General features: G+C 49.3%; 2 non-coding genes across 2 annotated transcripts; one reads left to right on the top strand and one right to left on the bottom strand.

The window, feature by feature from the left end:
- Nucleotides 1–5,892: 5,892 nt before the first annotated feature.
- trnas-gcu (transfer RNA serine (anticodon GCU)) lies at nucleotides 5,893–5,974 on the top strand. Its single transcript has one exon. It is a non-coding gene; the product is annotated as a tRNA-Ser (tRNA).
- A 2,538-nt stretch (nucleotides 5,975–8,512) lies between these two features.
- On the bottom strand, nucleotides 8,513–8,585 carry trnav-uac (transfer RNA valine (anticodon UAC)). Its single transcript has one exon. It is a non-coding gene; the product is annotated as a tRNA-Val (tRNA).
- Nucleotides 8,586–13,307: the final 4,722 nt, after the last annotated feature.

Raw genomic sequence — 13,307 nt, 5'->3', positions numbered from 1 at the left:
ACGTTTCCTAAAGGGAAATTACGGGCTTCAGATTGATGCGAATGTGGTACAGAAGAAGCACATCGAGACATTTTGCGAGCTGTCGGCGGTAAGTCGTCTGTATCGACAGTGCCATTGTGGATCTTTGAATTTATACACGAACTCAAAGCTCCCTGAAGCCTCATCGATGATGAAGGCATCCCGCACTTACCTGAGCCTACAAACTGCATCACATCGCACAGCATGGTTAAACACGATCTGTCTTTGATCTGTACAGCTAATGGAATAACGATGCATAAATTGCAGGCCATTGAGTCTACCAGCGCTGGCGGAAATCTCTGCAGATCTGCTCTCGTCTCTGCCGCTGCTGCAGACAGCGGCTGCTCAGCAGGGAAGTGTTGTGTTGACGGGGACTGGCTCTCTGCAGATTTGCTCTCGTCTCTGCCGCTGCTGGAGAGAGCGGCTGCCCAGCAGGGAAGTGTTGTGTTGACGGGGACTGGCTCTCTGCAGATCTGTTCTCGTCTCTGCCGCTGCTGGAGACAGCGGCTGCTCAGCAGGGAAGTGTTGTGTTGCATCCCTCGAAGCGTGCACAGCATTTCCTTGAGAGATTCGGTAGGGAGGCCGACCTGTAAGACTTTGTGTTGATGTGGTTTTGTTCTCTGCAGAGTTCTTCTCATCGCTCTCACTGCTGCAGACCCTCATGATATAAAACACCTCGTTAATCCACCCCTCAGCGTCCTGTGCAGCAGGGAGACATCTGTCAGTTTACGCAACATCGCCTTATAACTCAAACCGGGTGTTCCAGGTAGCATTCTTATGAAACGTTTCCTTACAGGTGAGCAGCCGCTGTCGGTAGCAGTGTTACCGAACATGAGAAGGACTCCGCAGAGAGCAAACTCACATGAACATGAAGTCTAACAGATTGGCTGAGAAGAATTGAAAGACTGAGAAGCCCCAGTGAATTGTTTATGAAAGTGTTTTCAGAAATACTGCAAAGACTAGACACATACTATTATAGGTTGCGTACAACGAAGACGAGGCATTACGTTTTCCCCGAGGGTGGAGTACTCCGGTTAATCCCCACGCGGAATTGAGACAACCATTCTGCAGGGAGTGAGAAACAGAATGGAACCGAATCCGCCAGTTTGGCAAAACGACCGTGACAGGACTCGAACCTGCCATCTTCTGATGACTTCCAATCCAGCTCCGAAGTCAGACACCTTATCCATTAGGCCAAACGGTCCTATTGTAGGAGAAATGTCAGGGGAAAAATGGGGACCATGCTGACTGCTGCAAGTTGTTTCCACGTGTAGAGTGATTTCCCGACCGAGCTAAAAGTACAGGCACACAGTGTTCTCATCCCAGGTGAGCATTCAGCCATTGTTTTCAATATCTCTGCATTCATTCTTGCTTTGGGCTCTTCATTTAAATTCAATTATCTCTTTCTGTCACACAGAAAGGATTTCTCAAAGCCACACGTCACTGACTTTAGTGACGGCGTTATATTCTGGGGTTGCAATCCCAAATAGGATTGAATAAGCAGGGCCAGGAGTGAGTGGACTATCAGGGTCGATGCCGTTCATTTGACAATGCCTGGGGAGCGGTTGTCAATGGTAACCAGCACAAAGAGTCTACCAGCCAGAAGGGGAACGGAAGAGGGAGGGAGAAACGGAGAGAGATGAAGAGATACAGGGGTGGTGGGAGAGAGAGAGAGAGAGAGAGAGAGAGAGAGAGAGAGAGAGAGAGAGAGAGAGAGAGAGAGAGAGAGAGAGAGAGAGAGAGAGAGAGAGACAGAGAGAGACAGAGAGAGAGAGAGAGAGAGAGAGAGAGAGAGAGAGCGACAGACAGTCAGAGAGGCAGACAGGCAGACAGAGAGAAATTCTTACAATTTCGTTAGGGAAACGAAATCGCAGGTTCGCACTCTGGGGTTTACATAAGTTCCCGTTTGAGTTGATCTGTCGGTCTGTCATTCTCCAGCTATCCCTTCCCATTGATGTATCTCCCTCTCTGAGTATGTGGATGTGTCTGAAAGCTACTGCCTGGTCTCTACAAGCAAGGCGATAGTCCGCCACATTAAAGCAGCAACCCCATTGCCTGATGTTCGATGGTACGTTGAGAGAGTGGAGAGTGGAAAGTGCGTTCGGATAGAATCAACTTCGACGAGGAGTAGGTGTTGTAACGTCGAGCCGGATGATGTCTCGTCGGCAGGTAGAGATGAAAACGTCCGGGGAGGCACAGAATTAGATCGGGTTGTCCAAGAATTGGAGAGGGTTTCGAGACGGGAGAAGTGATTATCAGTGCGGGGTTGAAAATTCGTTCATAAAAGGTAGGGTCGGAAACGGAGTTCAATGTGAAGTGCATATCACCTTCCAAGCAACAGCTCGTCCCGAAAGTTTGAGAAGCTTCAACGCGTTGTTTAAGTAAGTATTAGTAGAAATACATCGCAGACGCGACACGTAACATAATTTACATATAATGAAGAAGTGATATTTCGCTCGGTTTCCCAGCAGGGCGGAGTAATCCGGTTAATCCCCGAGCGTGCAGTCACATGAGGCAACTGTGCTGCAGAGAGTGGGTAACAGAATGGCACCAAAACCGTCAGGTTGGTAAACCGACCGTGATTAGACTCGAACCTGCAATCTTCTGATCACTTCGAATTAAGCACCGAAGTCGGACGCCTTATCCATTCGGCCACACGATCGTCTTCTGCAAGAAATGCGAAGAGAAAAAATGCGAAACGTGCGAATTGCTGTCAGGCATTTCCGCGAGATGACTCATCCGCTGACCGATCTAAACGTAATTTTAAAACGCAGTGTTTTCATCCCAGATGCACATTCGACTACTGTTTTTAATATCAATAAATTTTGCAACTTTGTTTAAATGTAATATTCTATTTCGCTATTTCTCTTACAGACAAAAAAAAAACACATCTGTAAAGATGCACGCCACTGACTTTTGAGGCGGCTTTATATTCTGGGATTGGAATCAGCAAGAATGGTCCAATAAATACAATTCGTCATTGATAGAGATGCGTGCTCTCTTTTTCTAAATGTCAGCCGTCACTTGCAGACGCCAGAACCGACCAGCCTGCGCTTGTCTCGGTGAAGGTTTGGACATTGGGATCTGCTGTCTCAGGCAGTGCTCGGTGCGCTTCAGTGTTTCTCTAGTTTAGTGGCTATCGGCCTGCGCTTGTGTCGGGGAAGGTCAGGACATTGGGATCTGCTGCCTCAGGCAGTGCTCGGTGCGCTTCAGTGTTTCTCTAGTTTAGTGGCTATCGGCCTGCGCTTGTGTCGGTGAAGGTTAGGACATTGGGATCTGCTGCCTCAGACAGTGCTCGATGCGCTTCAGTGTTTCTCTAGTTTAGTGGCTATCGGCCTGCGCTTGTGTCGGTGAAGGTTAGGACATTGGGATCTGCTGCCTCAGACAGTGCTCGGTGCGCTTCAGTGTTTCTCTAGTTTAGTGGCTATCGGCCTGCGCTTGTGTCGGTGAAGGTCAGGACATTGGGATCTGCTGCCTCAGGCAGTGCTCGATGCGCTTCAGTGTTTCTCTAGTTTAGTGGCTACCGGCCTGCGCTTGTGTCGGGGAAGGTCAGGACATTGGGATCTGCTGCCTCAGACAGTGCTCGGTGCGCTTCAGTGTTTCTCTAGTTTAGTGGCTATCGGCCTGCGCTTGTGTCGGTGAAGGTTAGGACATTGGGATCTGCTGCCTCAGGCAGTGCTCGGTGCTCTTCAGTGTTTCTCTAGTTTAGTGGCTATCGGCCTGCGCTTGTGTCGGTGAAGGTCAGGACATTGGGATCTGCTGCCTCAGGCAGTGCTCGATGCGCTTCAGTGTTTCTCTAGTTTAGTGGCTATCGGCCTGCGCTTGTGTCGGGGAAGGTTTGGACATTGGGATCTGCTGCCTCAGACAGTGCTCTGTGCGCTTCAGTGTTTCTCTAGTTTAATGGCTATCGGCCTGCGCTTGTGTCGGTGAAGGTCAGGACATTGGGATCTGCTGCCTCAGACAGTGCTCGGTGCGCTTCAGTGTTTCTCTAGTTTAGTGGCTATCGGCCTGCGCTTGTGTCGGTGAAGGTCAGGACATTGGGATCTGCTGCCTCAGGCAGTGCTCGATGCGCTTCAGTGTTTCTCTAGTTTAGTGGCTATCGGCCTGCGCTTGTGTCGGTGAAGGTTAGGACATTGGGATCTGCTGCCTCAGACAGTGCTCGGTGTGCTTCAGTGTTTCTCTAGTTTAGTGGCTATCGGCCTGCGCTTGTGTCGGTGAAGGTCAGGACATTGGGATCTGCTGCCTCAGACAGTGCTCGGTGCGCTTCAGTGTTTCTCTAGTTTAGTGGCTATCGGCCTGCGCTTGTGTCGGTGAAGGTCAGGACATTGGGATCTGCTGCCTCAGGCAGTGCTCGGTGCGCTACAGTGTTTCTCTAGTTTAGTGGCTATCGGCCTGCGCTTGTGTCGGTGAAGGTTAGGACATTGGGATCTGCTGCCTCAGGCAGTGCTCGGTGCTCTCCAGTGTTTCACTAGTTTAGTGGCTATCGGCCTGCGCTTGTGTCGGTGAAGGTCAGGACACTGGGATCTGCTGCCTCAGGCAGTGCTCGGTGCGCTTCAGTGTTTCTCTAGTTTAGTGGCTATCGGCCTGCGCTTGTGTCGGTGAAGGTTAGGACATTGGGATCTGCTGCCTCAGGCAGTGCTCGGTGCGCTACAGTGTTTCTCTAGTTTAGTGGCTATCGGCCTGCGCTTGTGTCGGTGAAGGTTAGGACATTGGGATCTGCTGCCTCAGGCAGTGCTCGGTGCGGTTCAGTGTTTCTCTAGTTTAGTGGCTATCGGCCTGCGCTTGTGTCGGGGAAGGTCAGGACATTGGGATCCGCTGCCTCAGGCAGTGCTCGGTGCGCTTCAGTGTTTCTCTAGTTTAGTGGCTATCGGCCTGCGCTTGTGTCGGTGAAGGTCAGGACATTGGGATCTGCTGTCTCAGGCAGTGCTTGGTGTGCTTCAGTGTTTCTCTAGTTTAGTGGCTATCGGCCTGCGCTTGTGTCGGTGAAGGTCAGGACATTGGGATCTGCTGCCTCAGACAGTGCTCGGTGCGCTTCAGTGTTTCTCTAGTTTAGTGGCTATCGGCCTGCGCTTGTGTCGGTGAAGGTCAGGACATTGGGATCTGCTGCCTCAGACAGTGCTCGGTGCGCTTCAGTGTTTCTCTAGTTTAGTGGCTATCGGCCTGCGCTTGTGTCGGGGAAGGTTAGGACATTGGGATCCGCTGCCTCAGACAGTGCTCGGTGCGCTTCAGTGTTTCTCTAGTTTAGTGGCTATCGGCCTGCGCTTGTGTCGGTGAAGGTCAGGACATTGGGATCTGCTGCCTCAGACAGTGCTCGGTGCGCTTCAGTGTTTCTCTAGTTTAGTGGCTATCGGCCTGCGCTTGTGTCGGTGAAGGTTAGGACATTGGGATCTGCTGCCTCAGGCAGTGCTCGATGCGCTTCAGTGTTTCTCTAGTTTAGTGGCTATCGGATTCTTACAATTGCCAATACACGAAAAGCCGTTGTTTTGGAGCCGGATGAGAATTAACTATAATATCCGTTTTCTTGAAGTCAGACAACATGATAAGCAAGCCACTAGACGCATATTTACTTCGATACAGTGCTATCTCACTCTACAGCTCGAAACACACTGTTTCTCAGAGTTACAGAGCACTGAATCGATCAATCTGGCATAGCACGGCGGTAGCGGCTGAAATGCCAGTAATAGCTAGTTCTGTTTTTGCTGTGGTTAGCACCTATCTCCATAAGCCTTCCTTCCCCATTTCCATGAATTCCGATAAGCATCACAGGCAAACTAAAGAGAGGTGGAATCTGGAGACAAATGTGTGGAACATAAGCGGGGTTTTCACGTGCTGTGATGAAATTCAGATCTTTGGAACACAAGAGCGAGAAGAGCAGACGAGGTGGCCGAGAGGTTAAGGCGATGGACTGCTAATCCATTGTGCTGCGCACGCGTGGGTTCGAATCCCACCCTCGTCGCGACCTCTTCCTCTGAGGAGCCATCGGTTGGAAAACATCCAGATCTGCAACGTTTACCAGATAGTTTGTTTTGTGAGTCATGATAAATAATGTTCACAATTAGAATGTGTCTCCAAATTTGCCCATAAAACGATAACATTGAGAGAGGAATTAGACCGTTGAGACCATCGGGAATGGCTGATACATTATCCCTCTCAACCCCAATCTCTTGCCTTCTCCTCGTCACATTGACCCCCTTATTGATTATGACACTGTCAATCACCTCTTTTAATACATCGATTGACGGCCTCCATGGCTATCCGTGGCAATAAATTCCACAAATTCCTAGCCATTTGGCTACAGAAGTCCTTCCTTATCTCTGTTCTAAATGGGCGTCCTTATATTCCGGAGTTGCTTCCTCTCTTCCTATACTTCTCCACGACCAGTAGCATCCTCTCTATGTCCACTATACCTAGGCCTTTCAATAATCGATAGGTTTCAATTGGATCAACGCGTCATTCGTCGAAACTACAGCGAGTACAAACTCATTAAACGCTCTTCATATTTCACCTTGTAATTCCGGGGATGATTCTCGCGAACGTCCTCTGGACCGCTTCCAATGCCAACAAATCCGCTTTTGCATCAGGGAGCCAAACTGTTCACTATTTTCCAACTACGGTCTGACCAATGCCGTATAAAGATTCAGCATTACATCCTTCCTTTCATTTTCCAGTTCTCTCGATATGTAGACCATCACTGCATTTCCCTTCGTTAATCCTGAGTCAAACTGCAAGTTAATCTTTCAGGAAGCCTGTACTAGCCTTTATAGCTACTGCCTAAGCACACGACCAAGTTCGTCTGCCGGGTCCTGCTCCTCAACACTAACACTAATATCAATCTATATTTAACGGTTTGCCAATTTGCCACAAAACTATCAAACCCCTTATTGAGAGTATTGACATATAACATGAAAATAAATGGGTCAAACACCAACTAATCACCGGCAGCCTACAAGAAAAACGCCCCCTTTATTCCCACTCGCTGCCTCCAGCCATCCAGCCAACCTTCGATCTATGCTAGTATATTTCCCGTAATACCACCGTCTTTCCTCCTGTTAAGCAACCTCAAGATTGGCACCTTGTCAAATTCTTTCTGATTTTCCAGGCAAGCAATATCCGCTGACCCTTCTTCATTTATCCTGTCTGTTATTTCCTCAAAGTATTCCAACAGATTTGTCAGCCTAGTTTTCCCTTAAGCAACACCATGCTGACTTTGGCCTATTTTTACATGAGCCTCGAAGTACCCCAAAACTTCATCCTTAATAATGGACAACATCGTATAAACACTGAAGAAGGCTAACAGTCCTATACTTCCCTGTCTTTTTGCTTCCCTCCCTTTAAAGAGTGGAGAGACATTTCCAATTTTCAGTCCTCTGGATCTATTCGAAACTCCGTTGTACCTTGAACGATCACTATAAATGCGCCTACAGGGCAAAACGCTTGAACGTCGTTATAAGATGCGATGTTTATCAGTTTCACCCTTCTTCTTCCTTCTTTTAGCCTTCGTCTCGTCGCAAAGATCGGGGGGGATGGTGGTGCGTGCGGAAATTCTGAACGGGGAGTTGAGCGCACAGATCCTGAAGGACGTGACTTTGAATCCTTCCTTCAGAACACAGCGCATTGTCGATTAATGCTCGAGTGTACCGAACTGATATCAAAGAACGGTCGAGTGGAGTGTGTTCTTGTCATGTGATTCTGGAAACAGAGGAAGAGCGGCACAATGTCTGCACCGCATCGGTGAAATGTGTCAACCACTGCCACGCAGGTGAGGAATCTACAAGGAAAACACAAACTGAAGGAGTTTCCGTACAGCGTGTGAATGTTGTGGGTGGCTCTGATTAAAACTCGAGTTTCCCATCCATCTCTCTCGTAACTTCCGATGTACAGTTTTTAGCTTTCTCGCTTCGATTCCCGTGATATTTCAAATACATTTTGATTGACAATTTTGCAACTTCAATGATACATATTTTACATCGACTGGGCAGATTGGAACATCAGTGGTAAGTCCGTCATCAGGACGTTGAATAATATAACAGTGGCCGTTTTATTGAGATTGACCGGCAGTCAGGTTTTAATAATGTGATAGGTGTACACGGTACCGAGGGAAAATCCGGAGCTGTGCGTTGAGTCACGGGGCAGAGTACATACCGAAATCGTTATACTTGTTTGTGAAGTTAACGACGGAGTTGAAGTGGGGCGGGGGGGGGGGGGACATCACTGGTTAATTACTAATCTGCATGCTCGCGTGGGATGTTTCGTAAGTAGCTACATTTTGCAAGGTTGATATATTAGAACATAGTGACCCTATCTCTGTACTGATACGCGATCTCCCATCATCATCACCTTGTCTCGAAACAATAAAAGTACTCAATTCCCTTGCTCTGTCGATTATGCACGAAGTTTTTGACAATTGCAGGGGAATTCCCATGATAATTCATTTGAATCCGAACTGAAAAGTTCACGGTTTATTTGTGCTCTCTAAATCCTGGAGCCTAAAGAGAGTTCCTGCCCAGGATTGAACTGGAGACCTTTCGCGTGTAAAGCGAACGTGATAACCACTACACTACAGAAACTCTACAAGGAGCTCAATGTTCTACGCTATTGAGCATTGACCAGACACCCTGCACACCTCCCTCATTCTCCACTTATTCATCTTGTTCTTAAGAACAATCTTTTCTACACCCAAGAAATAGAAAACGAAATTCTCTCTTCAGCCTAGTCTTTTTCGTGGGTTGGCCTATGTAAAAAGCAGACGAGCTTCAGCGATGAGAGCTCCGGTCTGTCTATTCGGCGTGTGGATGCTCAGCTCTTTCAGAAGCGTCCTACAACGTGAGGACTCCGAGGACTCCACTTAAAAAAAAAACAAATCTACATTCAATTTAGTGACAAAATGTTAGCCACTGGTTTACTGAGCTGGGGTGATTGCAGAAATGATCTATGGCATCATCAGAGGTATGAGGGTTCTCTGTTACAGGAGTAGCTTGGTGAATGTCGGCTGGTACCGTCCGCACAACGGCAGTATTTCGAAAAAACACAGGGAGACATTCGAACCGTGGCGGTGCTGTGATTCGAAGCCCCGTCACCTCAGAGAACTCTCGGCTACGCTACCCGTGAGCAGGTTGCCTGGTGTTCTTAAACTGATTGCGATCAATTCATTTAGTGAATATCACACCCCCACACCCACTCCCAAAAAATGCATGGACAATAGTGATAAACAGGTGGAACAGTAACAGGTAGACGGAGTTATTAGCGAGAGGGATGGACAGGGGGTGGTGGAATTGTGAGAGCACTCACAGAAAGAACGACGGAATGTACCCCGAATACAAGCTCTGAAGTGCCATTTACGATCCGAAGGAGTGGTACGAATCTCACTGTGAATTCTACTGTGCCTTAAGGCTGGCGATACAGGTCATCTTTTCATTTGGACTGCCACATGGGAATAATGGAGCCTTACTTGGTTTTCTGATCTCATCTTGCAATGCAGTGGATTTTATCGACAGTACAACGGAGAAGATGAGGAGCAATGAGAGTATATCAACTATTTCTGAAGTATGGCTTCAGGAATGGAAGATTTCGTTGCTTCACCTTTTGGTTAATTCGACTCTGGAGTAGACGGCGGGTGCGTCACGGGACGAAGGGTGATATTTTGCTCCGATAAACAATACACCCGATAAACAATACACCTGTTCAGTAATGTTCAAAAAGCAAAACTGAGGCCTCGCGGTTTGAACGAAAGAACCAATCAGTTACAGTGCTAGCTGTATTAGTGGCGAACAAATCAAAGCATCAACCTGCATTTAATAAGGTACCCATGCAAAGCTTATTGAGAAAGTCAGGAGGCATGGGTTCCAATGAGCCATTGGTCTGTGGATCCACAACAGGCTTGCCCACAGAACGCAAAGAGTGGTTGTAGTCGGGTCATAATCTGCATGGAGGACAGAGACCAGTGGTGTGCCTCAGGGATCTGTCTGGGACCCTTATTCTTCGTGATTTCTATAAATGACGCGGATAAGGAAGAGGAGGAATGAGTTAGGAAATTTGCCGTTAGCACAAAGGTAGGGGGTGTTGTGGATAGTGTAGACGGCTGTCAGAGGTTAGAGCGGGACATTGATAGGATGCAAAACTGGGCTGAGAAGTGGCAGATGGAGTTCAACCCAGAAAAATGTGAAGTTGTTCATTTTGGTAAGGCAAAATAATGACAGAATATAGTATTAATGGTAAGACTTTTGACAGTGTAGAGGATCAGAGGGATCTTGATATCAGAGTCCATAGGACAGTCAAAGCAGCTGCGCAGGTTGATTCTGTTGTTAATAAGACATATTGTGTATTGGCCTTCATCAATCGTGGAACTGAATTTAGGAGCCGAGAGGTAATGTTGTAGCTATATAGGACCCTGGTCAGAACCAACTTGGAGTACGGTACTTAGTTCTGGTCGCCTCATTGCTGGGTAGTCGTCAATAATCGGGGCGTGTGGAGGGGGTTCGGCAGGAGGGCACAAAGGGCTAACAGATACCGCTTTCAATTGTGAAACGTGGAATGTAGGGTGGATGTGCATAGATTTTGGCAGTTTGTGTATGACCGCCGAGGGGTTGAGTACACACTCAATTTCCAAAAGTCCCATATAACGAGGGGCGAGTTTCTTGGGTTCAATTTTAAGGGAGATATCTTTTGACGAGAGCCAAACCACCTGCCCAGGCCGATAACTGGGTGCAGGAACTCGATGGCGATCGTCAATCCTCCGGTTGCGGTCGGCTCAATGGAGCAAGGCTGCGCGAGCATCCTTCCAGATCTTGCGGCCCCGCGGAGACGGGCCTGACTGAAGGCACAGCAGTTTGGTCTTCATGTACGTGAAACAGAGCGGGTTGGTAGCCGAGGGAGCATTCGAAGGGCGGCGTTCCGTGTCGGTGCTGGCCGGGGAGTTGTGGGCGAACTCTACCCAAGCGAGATGGGTGCTCCATTATGATGTGTTGTTGGCGGTTGTGCAGCGCGGTGCTGCTTCCAAATCCTGATTTGCTCGTTCGGTTTCACCGCTAGTCTGCGGATGGAAGCCGGTGGACAGACTGACTGAGACTCCAAGGTCCTGACGAAAGGCACTCCAGACTTGAGAGACAAATTGGAGACCCCGGTCAGAAATAATGTCCGAGGGAATCCCATGAAGGCGGAAGACGTGATGATCAAGGAGGTCGGCTGTTTCACGGGCTGCAGGGCTTTTGGGAAGGGCTAGAAGTGCGCTGCTTTGGAGAGGCGGTCCACCACGGTGAGTACAGTAGTGTTACCATGTGAAGGGGGCAGCAAACAAGGGACAGGTAGGGGACGAAGCAACCCAGCAAGTTGTCGATGGGAGGCTTTTCCGTGGCCACACACAGAACAGACAGAGAGCGAGGAGCGAGTGTCAGCATCCATGGAGGGCCACCAGGAATGTCTCTTCAGAAGGGACAGAGTCCGATCGATCCCGGGATGGCAGGCGAAACGAGAAGCGTGTCCCCACTGGAAAACCTGAGACTGAACAGCATCGGCACGAAGAGACGACTGGCGGTCCCATTCCCTGGGTCAGGTTGAGTCCGCTGGGCCTCGCTGACTATGGATTCCATCTCCCAGGTGAGGGCAGCCACCATACCGGATGGTGGAATGATGGTCTCGGGGTTGGGAAGCCCTACTCGGAGACATATTGACGAGAGAGGGCATCGGGCTTCCCGTTCGTGGAACCAGGACGATAGGTGAGTGTGAATCTGAAACGGTCAAAAATAATGCCCAAAGGACTTGGCGAGAGGTCTGGTGTTTTGCGGTTTGGAGTTATGCGAGGTTCTTGTAGTTCGTCCAGACGATGAATGGATATCCCGTTCCCTCAAGCCAGTGTCTCCACTTCTCCAAAGCGAGTCTGACGGCCAGTGACTCCCGGGTCCCTACGTCGTAGTTCCGTTCGGCGGGGTTCAGTCGGCGAGAGGAGGAGGCGCAGGGATGGAGCTCTTGGTCTGGGCTGGAGCGTTGGAAGAGGACCGCTCCCACCCCAGAGTCGGAGGCGTCGACTTCCACAATGAATTGACCTGACGGGTCAGGTTGGGCCAGGATGGGAGTGGAATTGAAAACATCTTCAGCTCCGAGAAGGCCGAGTCCGCTTCGGGGGTCCAATGAAAAGGGGCTCAGGAGAGGTGAGTCGAGTAAGGGGCGCTGCCACCCAGCTGTAATCCCTGATGAAGCGACGGTAGAAATTTGCGAACCCCAGAAATCGCTGGAGTTGCTTAAGCGTCGTGGGGTTTGGCCACTCCGCCACCGCCCGGATCTTTTCGGGATCCGCTCTCAACTGCCCGCTCCCAATGATGTACTCCAGCAAACTGACGGAACGGACATGGAACTTGCACTTCTCTGCCTTAAAGAATATCTTGTTCTCCAAAAGCCTCTGAAGAACCTAACGGACATGGTGGGTGTGTTCCTGAAGATAACGGGAGAAGATTGAGATGTCGTCCAAATAAAAGAAAACGAAACGGTTAATAAATTCCGTAAGGACATAGTTTATCAGGGCTCGGAAGACAGCGGGGGCATTGATGAGGCCGAATGGCGTGACCAGATATTCGAAATGACCAAGAGGGGTATTACAAGCTGTTTTCCCACTCATCTCCCTCCCTTATCCTGACCAGGTGATAGACACTCCGCAGGTCCAACTTAGAGAAAATTGTGGCTCCGTGAAGGGGCTCGAAGTTAGAGTTGATAAGGGGGAGTGAAGACTTATTCTTTATGGTGATGTTGTTCAGGCCACGGTAGACAATGCAGGGGCGCAGTGAGCTGTCCTTCTTCCCCACAAAGAAGAATCCTGCGCCTACAGGGGAAGATGAGGGTCGGATAATGCCCTCAGCGAAAGAGTCATTTAGGTAAGCCTCCATTGCTTCCCTTTCTGGTCGGGCCGGTTATACAGCCGACAGGCGGGTAAAGGGGCTCCGGGGAGAAGGTCCCACACTGTAAATTGTCCAGAGTGTCCCTTTACCAACATGACTCAGTATGTTTCATCATACTACTTTGCGCGTTCTTAACAGGAGCCAGAGGATGTAATCACAGAGAGGGAGAGAGAGCGTGAAGATCGCGAAGACCGGTTTAGGAAAGCGAGATGGGGGATACAGTGTGGGAAGGAGTGTGGTCAAGCAGGCGGGGTGAGAGAGGTCAGCGAGATGACACCGGTTGCTTGTTTCAGAGGGACTTCAGAATGGAAGCACTGTAATTCCAGAATGCCCTGCAACAAGGAGAATCCCCTGATCATCCAGTGCATTTATCGACAGACTTCTCCGACTCACTCTACGCTACCA

The sequence above is a fragment of the Hypanus sabinus genome, unplaced genomic scaffold (assembly GCF_030144855.1).
Source record: "Hypanus sabinus isolate sHypSab1 unplaced genomic scaffold, sHypSab1.hap1 scaffold_339, whole genome shotgun sequence".
Lineage (NCBI taxonomy): Eukaryota > Metazoa > Chordata > Chondrichthyes > Myliobatiformes > Dasyatidae > Hypanus > Hypanus sabinus.
This window is presented reverse-complemented; position numbering and strand designations above follow the sequence as displayed.